Here is a 12519-nt window from a genome sequence, read left to right as displayed (position 1 = left end):
TTTGGGTATTACTGGAAACTGAGTAGGGAACCTAGACTTATATATTCAGGTAACAGTTTGTACCTGACAGTAGTGGGATAGTGGTGCCCCCTTCCCTTGCCATAGCAGTTTTAGAGAACACCAGCTAAAACAGAAATTTTGAATTTTGAATACAATCCCATCTCATAACATAGCAATAAAAATATGTAGGTTTCATTCAAAAATCACTTGTCATACCATGAACCGGGAAGATCTCAAACTGAATGAAAAACATACTCAATTAATCAGCACTGGGATGAGAGAAGATGTTACAAAGATAGAAGAATAATCACAAATACCCTTGAACAAATGAAAAAGTAGAAAGTCTAAGCAAAGAAAAGAGATAAAGAATAAATAGAAGTATCAGAACTGAAAAATACAAAAACTGAAATTAAGAAAAAAAAAAACCAGAATGAAACTTAATAGATGGGCTCAACAGCAGAATGGAGGAGACAGGGAAACGAATCAGTCAACTGAAAGATAGAACTTTCAATGAAAAATGAAATCATTCAACCTGAACAATGGGAGTAAATAGACTGAACACACACACACACTCACACACACACACACACACACACACACATGCAGATGAACTCACACAGACGCAGTCTTAGGAACATGTGAGATTGACTTTGACAAAGGATCTAACATTTGTGTCTTTGGAGCTCTAGGAAAGGAGAAAAAGGGAAGGGCTTAAAAAATCATTTGGGGGCACCTGGGTGGCACAGTCGGTTAAGCTTTTGTGTCTTGGTGGCTGAGCCGTAATCTCAGGATCCTGAGGCTCCCTGCTCAGCACATAGTCTGCTTGAGATTTTCTCCCTTTCCCTCCCCTTTGTCCCTTACCGTTCACACTTTCTTTTTTTCAAATAAATAAAATCTCTCTCTATCTTTTTTTTAAAAGATTTTATTTATTTATTTAACAGACACAGATCACAAGTAGGCAGAGAGGCAGGCAGAGAGAGGGGGAAGCAGGCTCCCTGCTGAGCAGAGAGCCCGATGCAGGGCTCAATCCAAGGACTCTAGAATCATGACCTGAGCTGAAGGCAGAGGCTTAATCCACTGAGACACCCAGGTGCCCCCAAATAAATAAAATCTTTAAAAAAAATAATTTAAAGAAACACTAAAAGAACTCCTCAAGCTCAATAGACACAAAACAGATAATCACATAAAAAATGTGATCACATCAGAAAATGGGCAGAAGACATGAACAGACACTTCTCCAAAGAAGATATACAAATGGCTAATAGACACATGAAAAAATGTTCATCATCATTGGCCATTAGTGAGATTCAAATCAAAAACCACATTGAGCTACCACCTTCTCTCCAACACCAGTCAGAATGGCCAAAATTAATAATATAGTAAACAACAAATGTTGGAGAGAATGTGGAGAAAGGGGAACCCTCTTACAATGTTGGTGGGAATGCAAGTTGGTGCAGCCACTTTGGAAAACAGCGTGGAGATTCCTTAAGAAATTAAAAATAGAGCTTAAATCATATGGTTTCACTTACTTGCGGAGCGTAAGGAATAATACAGAGGACACTGGGAGATGGAGAGAAGTGAGATGGGGGAAATCAGAGGGGGAGACAAACCAGGAGAGACTGTGGACTCTGAGAAACAAACTTGAGGGATTTAGCGGTGGGCGGGGGGCGGGTTGGGTGAGCATGGTGGTGGGTATTGTGGAGGGCATGTATTGCATGGATCACTGGGTGTGGTGCATAAACAATGAATGCTGGAACACTAAAAAATAAAATAAAATAAAATAAAATAAAATAAAATAAAATAGGGGTGCCTGGGTGGCTCAGTGGATTAAGCCTCTACCTTTGGCTCAGGTCATGATCTCAAGATCCTGGGATAGAGCCCCACTTCGTGCTCTCTGCTCAGCAGTGAGCCTGCTTCTCCCTCTCTCTCTGCCTGCTGCTCTGCCTACTTGTGATCTCTCTCTCTCTGTGTCAAATAAATAAATAAAATCTTTAAAAAAAATAAATTAATTAAATTAAATAAAATGAAGGGGAAAAAAAAAACCACTAAATGAAAACTTCCCAAATTTGGCCAAAGCCCCACAAACTTACAAATACAAGAAACTAGTAAAACCTTGAACATTACAAGCTCAGAGAACCCACACCAAATCACATTATAGTCCAAACTTCTGAAAACTAAAGACAAAGAAAAAAAAAATAATAAAGCAGACAGAGAGAAACATCACATTACAGACAGAGGAAAAACAGTTCAAATGACACTGGATTTCTCACCACAAACCACGAAGGCCTGCAGAAAATGATGCAACATTTTTTAAGCTCTGAAAGAAAAGAACTGCTGACTCAGTACCCTACATCCAGCAAAAATATTCTTCAAGAATAAAGGGGAAATTAAGGCATTCTAGGTTGAAGAAAAACTAAAAGAATTTTTGCCAGCCAATCTGTACTAAAAGATTAACTATCTTGGTCATTGGGAATTTGACTAAGAAATAACTTATTAAATCCGTTGTGATAATATAGGGGGAAAAATAAATGTTTTTCTGGTAAACAAAGTGAAATAATTTCCGACAAGATGTTTTATTTTGTTCTTGCCTTTCTCTCTCTCTTTCTCTCTCCCCCTGAGTGGCTTTTCCAGACTCTAACAATCTATAGTGTATGTGTGCAATATAAACAGGAATATTTTAAAACCTTAACTTCCATCTTGCATTGACTTTTAGTGTCTGACCAGACTTCATCTTGATGTTGGCAGTCTCACCCAGAGATTCCCCCAAGCACTAGGCGAGGGTTCTCAAAATGAAGTCCACAGCCCATTCACATCAGAATGAATTGAATTGTTTGTGAAATGCCGATCCCTATGCATCACCCCAGGTTTCTTGGGTCAGAATAAGGTAGCACTAAAACTGTAGTGTCAGCAAGCTCCCAGGTGATTTTTGTCCACACTGAAGATCAAGAACCACAGTACTCCATTACACAGGGGATCTTTACCAACGCAACCATTTGTGGGCAAACTAGGCCTGGTTTGTCTCATCAATATGCACACTGTTTTGTCCTTGGCTTGCAAGTAGCATTCTCTGTGAGCCCATTTCCTCATTGAAAACAGAAGTGATTCTTACCAGCTGAACTCAACGGTTTGTTAAGAGAACTTTGTGGAGGGGAGGCAGAATGTAATAGTGGGGAAGCACAGACTTTGGAGTTCATAGAGAACTGGTATAAATTCTGCTTCTGCCTCTTGCCAGCTGTCAGGTTTGGGGCAAGTTATTTTACAGAATGAGGATAATATAATACTACCTGGACCAGCATTGTGAAGATTTATTCAGAGGAGTCAGGCAAATGGTGAGTGCTCAGAAAATTGCAACCATTATTATTTTTGCTTTTGGGAAAGAAGTTTGCACAGTGTTGAGGATATAGGAATTTTTGCCCATTATTATTAATAATGTTTAAATCTTTTGACAGAACTCTCAGCTGTGCAGCCATAAAGTAGATTTCAGAGGTACATAGACCTGGGATGAATGCCTACCCTAGTATTTCTTACCTGCGTAAGAAACATGGCTTTGGCAAAAGTTGCTTAATTTTTCCGAGCCTCGTGTTTTCATAAAGAAAGGGGTAGTGATATTTACCTCATGGGATTGTTGTAGGACTCTATAAGAGTTTAGTTCGTCTTTTCTCTTCCCTTCCTAACTTCTCTCTCCCCAGGGGAAGGGGAGGCAGGCTAACACTTTACTTTGATTTATAATCAGATTATAATGATGATATTAATAATAATGATGATATTCATTTGTAATTCATTTGTGAAAATTGTGATTGCAGCTTTCAAATTATTGATCTAGCCAGAGGACTCCAATGTTCTTGACTTAAATCAGGACTGTGATTATTTGTTCTGTAAACCAGTTTTCTAGGTTCTTGAATTGACAGTTAAATACATAGTCAAGTGCTTTTCTGGGTCAACATTTAAAGAATGGATGTGGTTAATTTTAGACTTTAATTGGGTTTAGAATTTCCTAAGCTTGGACTATTGCATGGGCATCCTTGAGCCATAAGCTGCATCTCTGCTTTTAGAGGAAAAGTAGTAACAAATAACTTGCATTTGCAGAAAATTCAAAGTAATTGTTGAAAATGATATTTGTCAAGTGTCTAATACCTTGTCTAACACTCATGATTTTATTGCCTGAAACAATAACATCCTAGGAGGAAAATCAACTTGGTTTAGAGAGTTTTTCAACTTGTTCTCTTTAGATAAGTCAAATATTAATTTTGGATAATAGATCTGTGATTTACACTTCATAAACTGAAAAGATATCCAGATGCAGGAAGCAACATGTTGTAGTTACACTTTATTTTTTCTGTTCTCATTCCTTTTTATTATTATTATTTAAAATTTTTACTTATTTAACTGGTAGTTCTGACCCCATTTCCCTCTAGTATTTCGTTGGGCTATTCTTTATAAAAACATAATAACAAAAATTTTACTCTTATTCAATGTCTTTCCTGGATTTTTCAATGATCATTGACAATAAAAGTAGTGGTTACATTTTTTAGTTTCCTCTTAACTGCATAACTCATTGTATTGTTTATCCTTTTCTTTTTTACTTTCTCCTACCCTGCCCAACTGCACCCTGGATTATCACTGTACTCTGAGAACATTTCTGAGTTAAATTTCCCTTAGTAGGATAACAACAGGAAAGATAATTAAAATGAATATATGGATCTTAGGTTCATTTGTGCTCAACTACCTACACAATCTTGAAAACAGGCATGATAGTCTTCTATTTAAAGAGCGATAGAAAAATCTTGATAACTTCCCTAAAATGTCATTAATTTCTATTTTGTTTTGAGAGTATATGAAGGGTGCCTGGGTGGCTCAGTGGGTTAAAGCCTCAGGTCATGATCCCAGGGTCCTGAGATCGAGCCCTCCATCGGGCTCTCAGCTCAGCGGGGAGCCTGCTTCTTCCTCTCTCTCTCTGCGTGCCTCTCTGCCTACTTGTGATCTCTGTCTGTCAAATAAATAAATAAGTAAATCTTAAAAAAAAAGTATATGAAGAATTATACTATTTATTAATGGAAAGCGCACAGTTATTGTAGTTCCCCAAAGAACAATTTTATCCTACAGATAATACTGATGGTGATCCAGTGCCCAAGGTCATCCAAAAAGGTGCAACTGGCATTGAAATTAATGGTTTTTCTTATTGCTTAAAAAAAAAAAGCTTGCATTATATAGAATGTAATTGATGCCTAATCCATTTTAAGTACATAAAATTCTAAAATATTAAATGACTAAACTATTTTTGAGAGCAGGGGCTATTAAAATCGAAAGGATACTTTTATTTCTGCTAATATTCATCTTGCTGAAAATTGTAGATTCTGGAGAGGTAAAAATGAATAGGCAATTCAGTAGAATGAGCCATAAAGAAGAATATCTCATATGTATTTGTTATGCAATGATTTTGTTGAACTTCAGTAAAATTTTGTGAAGCACTTTGTGTGAAATACTTACAATTTTTCCTATAATCCTGGAGTGTTACAGTTATTAATTTTAAATAGAAAGCATTGTCTCTTTTCTCATTAATGGAGGGAGACAGATGCTTTACCTGAAGCTATGGGCTGCAAACAACCCTAGTCGTCAATCACTTCATTTACATTATGTTGGGATTGTGCTTTTGGCCTTTGCTTATTCAGAAATAATGCATATCATCAGAATTTCTTACTGTGATTGCATTTTTAGTTGATGTACTCTGCTAGATCTAACACTAGAGCACAATTACACAGAACATCAGTGGATTCTCTAAGTTCTGAGAAAAATACATCACATTCCTAGCTAAGAGGTTTATCTTTCATGTGAATCTGAACTATAGAAAATACTTCCCTTTTTTCTTTAACTATTGTAGGACATAAGCCATTTCTCTTATATACATTGGTCCTATTATTCTATATAAGGATGTGATATCAGTCCAGTGCATCTGGACTGATCACAGATCAGAATCCCATCATTCCATTTCTCATTAGAGGAAATGCATAGGAAACTGTACAGTTTGGACTCCAAATATCCGGTAACCAGATGGCAAGTTAGCCTCGATGTAGTGCAAACATTGTCTGTTTGTAAGACTGATATTTGCACACACATCTTTGGCAGATGATGATAAAGCATTGCACAGAAGAAGCATGCCTCTTGAGTCACACAGAGAATGTCTTCCTCAAGTCTGTTTTCTCTCTTTGCAAAGCCTGATGGACTCTTTTAAATACACAGATATTTTGAGGAAGATTTTGGAAGTTAAATGGGGAGAGGTATATCTCCAGTCTGGGCAGTTTTCATTTTTCTTTCTCAGGTGAAGTTCAGGCTTAGAATAGCTTGCTCATCTATGCCTTGTTTGTTTGTTTTAAAGTCTGGCATAATGGATTGATAGCCATACGCAATGACACTCAAGTCCCTTGGTAAAGATGGATGTCCATATGGATAGGTAGATAATGTCTGTGTGTGTATATGCCCGTGTGTGTGTGTGTGTGTGTGTGTGTGTGTGTGTGTGTGTGTGTGTTGTGTGTGTGTGTGTGTGTGTTTGCCTAGACTCATTCATTCTAGGGCTGGGGCTTCCTCATTTATAACATGACAATGATAATAGTACTACTCTAAAGGCTTGTTATGGGATTAAACAAAATAAATCCATAAAGTTCTTATAAAATGGCCTCTCAGATAATAAGTAGTGTATAAGTGTTAACTTTCTTTTTATCTATGAGTCTACTATCTGTACCACACCTTGTATCCAAAAGACAGGATTGTCATTTTAAAGCCCTCAGTAAATATATGTTTTCCTGAACCAGGGCTACTGATGATTCAGAGGTCCATAACTGCTCAGCCATGCAACTTTGAGTAAACCAGTTTAACTCTCCTAAGCCTGTTTCCTCATCCTTGAAATGGAGCAATAATTGCTGCTCTGTTGTCCTCATGAAGTTATTAGGTAGACCAAATGAGAGGACATATATGAAAGTATGTGTTTAGTTTGAAATGCAAGGCAGATAGTTGTTAATGCCTTTGGAAATAGCTTAACTCCAAAAAGCAATGAGATGACTGATTCAGGCTTACTTCTTATGGTCATGATAAGACACTTACATGTACAATTCTATTATAGGTAGAAGATGCTAGTGTATCAGGAGGTTCCGGAGCACGTGCTTTGGTAAAATTCAAACTATGGATAAATTATTTCTGATTTTTAAAATAGTAGAAAGAGAATAAATTATCATCATCCAAGCTTTAGTAATCCTCTGAAGTAATTTTTAACACTCTCAGTTACCTGGATTATTAGCTTGCTTATGTAATGTCTTATTTGGAGCCAGATGTGTTAGGAACATATAATATACCAAAGGCTAAGAGAATCTCAACATTTGGAGAGATTTTATTTATTGGTGTATTAGGAGAATATCAGGACACTTTTTAGAGAACCCCTCACTCAAGATTGTTTTCATCTGAGGAAATTAAAAATGTATGCCCACAGAAACTTTGCTCAAGGCATTTTGTTCAGCTAGCAAACATTTGGTTCTTCTTTTATAGGATAAAGGATCTGTCTCACTAGCTCTTGTAGTTTAGAAAATATTTCTATCAGATAATACAAAAATCTTGCCAATCATTCAGGTAGATTTTAAAAATCAAATTAAGTCTTCCTGGATGGCTCAGTTGGTTAAATATCTGCCTTTGGCACAAGTCATGATCCCTAGTTCTTGGGATGGAGCCCCACACCAGTCTCCGTGCTGGGCTGGAAGCCTACTTCTCCTTCTCCCTCAGCTTGGCACCTCCCCTGCTTGTGCTCTCTCTCTCTGTCAAATAAATAAATAAAATATTAGAAAAAAATTAAATTAAGTATCCTATTCTGATGTGTGTGGCCTTTTAAAATCCATTATTTTAGAGAACCATATTAGAACGAATAGTGTCTATTGCCTTTAATTTAAGATTTTCTACAGTATCTAGGTCTCAGTAGTAATGGGGAAGTACATTGAACCCACACAGAACTAAACCTTCTAACTAAAGTATCCTTAAAAGGGTTTAATCTCAAGCCAGACTGCTTTTTTATTATTTTTTCTACCCATAATAGAGTACTGCCTTGTACTCCATTTTAGAAAGATGTATACTAAGCCTCAGAAAGGTGAGTGGCTCAAAGCTCACGGGAGGTCAAAGAGAGTCAATCAAAGGTGAGTAGATGATTTCTCCATCTTCATCTCTTGCTTCGTAGCATTGCTCTTAAAAAGAAACGCCTTTTTTGAGATTTCTACCTATATTATTTTATTAGTAATGCCTCTATTGAATCAGCTCTTTGAACTCTGTTTTATTATTGAAATGGCTTTTACACCACCCACGTCTGATATTGCTCATAATTTCTTACTGGGGTACTTTTGGACATCACAGCAGGCCTGGGTGATTCACAGTCATAAATAATTGTCAGTGTAGATAATAGCTGACTGCCCAAAGCTGATAGGTTTGAGGTCTCTAAGCAATCATGTTTAATATCCAAAAGTTCATTTTCTTGAACTCAAGAGGATGTTAGCACCTAACTGCTAAAGTTCATGCTCTGAGAATAATAGTGTCTTGCCATAATTTCCAAATAAACATATCCTTATTATTAATTAAAAATATTCTATGCATAAAACATACTATTACTGTAGTTTTTTTTCCCCAGCTAATGAGTCAGAGTACTGAGAAGATCACTTTTTTAAAATATTTCAAAGTATAAATGATGCTTATTTTACCCCATCTCCAGACTTCTATTACATTTGAGTAAATTTTTGATAAAGTCCGTCATGAAATATGATGCTATTTTTACATGGGCCATCATCAGTCATTAACCTTGGCAATTTATGTCTCAGTGAAAGAAAATAGAAGGAAGAAAAAAAATGCAAAGCAAGAGGCCGGTAAATCTGAGAAATGTACTGGATAGTCTCCATTTACTCCTTTATATCCCTTCTCTCCCATCCTGTAGACCTACGAAAGCATCGGCAGGGCTCTTCTGCCTTCTGACTTATGGCTGGACAAGGCCAATGGGAGGCACTAGTAGAAGATTGGAGAATGTGAGAAAAGTGAGGTCCGGGTTTTGTTTTCTATCTCCATCTTCATAGAGCTATAGTTTATTAAAGGCTGTGTTACTTTCCAAGGTAACAGTTCCTGCAGGTGCTTTGATATAGGTGCAGTTCTCTCTGGAATTTCAGTCACCTCTCCACCTTCTTATTCCTTCAGGTTGTAGAAATAAGAAGCAACTATTTCCTCTACTGCTAACCCTTGTGGATTCACTTCCCATGTTGATTTCCCTTGCCTCTGCCCCATGGCTATTAAATGTCCTGTCATCAGTCTCTCTCTGGTCACTATTTCTGAGTGTTCCATCTGTTCCTGTTAGTGTCTGATTGATACAGGTAGAAAAGTGCAAAAAAGAAAGCAGGGCTGTAACAACACTGTTGGCTTTAAGCTCTGGTTTTGCTGCTTCCTAGCTGTGTGACCTCAGGCAAATCTCTTATTCTTCCAGGAGTACAATTTCCTCAATTGTGCAATGACAGGCAGTTGAACCAGATTCTAAGCTCTAAAAATTCTATGTTCTGTATTCAACTCAACATATAGAAATGGCCATCCTTATGATACATCATTAATAAATTTTTCAGTCATTTTCAGAGGGGTGAGAAAAGCAACCCTAGTTGAATTGATGTCAGCACTTAGTAATATTGTCCATGAACTCAGGGAACATAATTCATACATTGAAATTGCCTTATTTGGATGTTTCTCCAGTGTTTTCTCCTTTTGCATATAAATGTTATTAAAATAAAGATATATCCCTTGTCAGCTCTGTTGAAAGGACTCTATAGACAATCAGGTTAGTCTCAGATTGGTTGTAAGTGAAGCACTCTCAGCTACCACTTCACTCAGGCACCAGTTTGGATATGAAAGATGATTTTTCAAGTCCCTGTTCCAATTCTATTTGGAAAGAATGTTTGTGAAGCATCACTTTTCTGACTAATAATCATTTGGTCTTTCACGGGACCGTATCTACAACCTGCTTTTCCTTGATTGACCCTATCTACAACCTGCTTCACCTTATTACAAGGTGAAAGGAAACAGAGAGGCAAATGAAACGAAAACCGCAATGATTACTATAGATGCAAAGTATGGATGTTTGAAGAATCTGTGTATTTTAGTGTGGCTGTTTCAGTGGATGGTGCTGCACTGTGTCGCTTACATATTCAGGGCCCAGATTGCTTGATCTGCAAAGCAAATGAAAATTTCAGGGTTGTAACCTGGAGAACTGCTGTGGTGGGACCCCATCTCTTTGAGCCAGAAACACAAATGATTAACGGATATGGATGGAAGCCAGGTCATAGAGAGAAGAGCAAAATTGAATATGTCAAGTGACAGTAACCTAAAAGAGAGATGCAGGAATACAGTATCTCAGTAAAATGCCAGGATGATGAATTTGTATAGGGTAGATACCTTTTGCATTAAGGGAAATGCTATCTTTTTTTGTTGTTTTTTTTAAGATTTTATTTATTTGCCAGAAGGAGAGACAGTGAGAGAGGGACTTCAAGCAGAGGGAGTAGGAGAGGGAGAAGCAGGTGTCCTGCCGAGCAGTAAGCCCAATGGGGAGCTTGATCCCAGGACTCTGGGATCATGACCTGAGCCAAAGGCAGACACTTAATAACTGAGCCACCCAGGTGCCCCAAGAGAAATGCTGTCTATTCACAACATCACTGCAGTTGTTTTCAGGAGCTATTCTCAAAATTCTTTTTCATTCAAGGTGTTCATTTACCCTGATGTCAGGTAATGGAGGATAGACTATTGGAGCTCTCAGTTTCTGGAGAATGTGTTAAACACATTAATGTCATCTCTTCTATGTTCCTCTATAGGACTCCAAGCTTCCTACTCTATTTGCAGGATTCCTTGTCTGTGTGCCTCATCTGCCTAAGAGTTCCCTTTATAGGATTCAACATGGCACTGAGTGACATCAAAAAATGAATCTTAGGCTTCAAAAGTTACCAAGGTTTGGTTGCCCTATCTATCATCTATCTATCTGTTTGTCATCTATCATCTCTCTAATCATCATCATCTAATGATTCAGCAGAAAGTACAGCAGAAATCTATGTTGCATTTGTGTTTAAAGTTATTTGCTAAGATCCATTTTCACTGACAGTTTCTAGAAGTGTTGCTTCAAATCACTGTTTTGGAAAGAAATTTACTTTGGTTTCTCTTTTAACCTTCTTTTGGATGATGAGTAATACTCCTACTCAAGATTCACAGGCATCTGATAACAGTTGTCTCCAGATAAAGCATGTAGGGGACTAAGAGACATGGACAGGAGGGAGATTCACTTTTTACTGTACACACTTTGTTCTGCTACATTTTTCATGCCATATATTTCTGTTTCAAAAGCATTTTCATGCAATTCCAAAATGAAATAAATACTTCCACTCAATTTATGAGAATTGCTTTTGGATTTGATTTTGACCTATTTGACTATTTAAGATATGATTTCAATTCCGTAAGCTAAGCTGCCTATGAATCTGAGTACATATTTATTATCAAAATGTTCCTGTTGAAAAGAACAAATCCCTTTCTTGAAATTTCAGTTTCATATTCATTGATAGGATCTAAGGCACTAGTAATAATGATCACTGACTCCTCCCTTGTCACTCCTGGATCAGTCACCAAATCCTAATGATTTCAGTATGTCACTCAGATCCATTTCCCTTTCTCCAAGCCCAATCACTCTTCTAGTTTGGGACCTCATTATCTTGTAGTGAGAATACTGAAACTTTGCTTAACTGGTCTTCTTGCCCCCAGGCTCTGACTCTCAACAACATTACAACAAAATTCAGTTTCCAATGCCCACAGAACAATGTTCATTAATCCTTGGCATCCTGACTCCTACCTACGGTCACACTGTTGTGATTTCTCTCAACATTTATTCATTTGACTTTTTTTTTTCTTTTCACTGTCTGATAATACATTAGATATTATGCTGGGACAATACCAGATGGAGTTCCTCTCCTCATAATGTTTACTGCCCACTGGGGGAAGGGACGTATAATCAAATCATACAAATGTTGATTCAAAAACGAAGACCAATTCTATGAGAACAAGTTGCTCAGAGCTAGGAAAGCATATACCTGAGGGACTTGACCTAGTCTTGGGGCTTAGAAAAAGTTTCTTGAGTTTATGCTGCTAAAACAGAGATCTGGAAAATGAATTGCCACCACTTCAACTGAGAGCTGATGTTACCTGCAAGAGGCAACCTACCATCCTTCAAACTGTGCAGGTTTTTCTGGGTTTTTCCCCCAGGCTTTCCCTATTTCACTTGTTGTTTGGTAAAACTCTCTGTTTAATTATCCTATCCTTTTCTTTGGCTTTACGGAGTATTCATTATTCAAGACTCAACTTCAATGTTACTTCTGAGGACAATCTTCCCTAATCTTACTTATGGCTCCCATTCTTGAATTCCATGGCTTAGAAGAATGGCTAGCTCTCACCTCTCAGCTTTCACAACATTTTATATGGTTTAGTTATTCT

The 12519-nt window shown here is 37.4% G+C and overlaps 1 protein-coding gene across 3 annotated transcripts in view; it reads left to right on the top strand.

Moving 5' to 3' along the window:
* CTNNA3 (catenin alpha 3) overlaps window positions 1–12519 on the top strand; it is a 1797739-nt gene that overhangs the window by 1184992 nt on the left and 600228 nt on the right. The window lies entirely within an intron of this gene.

The sequence above is a fragment of the Mustela erminea genome, chromosome 14 (assembly GCF_009829155.1).
Source record: "Mustela erminea isolate mMusErm1 chromosome 14, mMusErm1.Pri, whole genome shotgun sequence".
NCBI lineage: Eukaryota > Metazoa > Chordata > Mammalia > Carnivora > Mustelidae > Mustela > Mustela erminea.
This window is presented reverse-complemented; position numbering and strand designations above follow the sequence as displayed.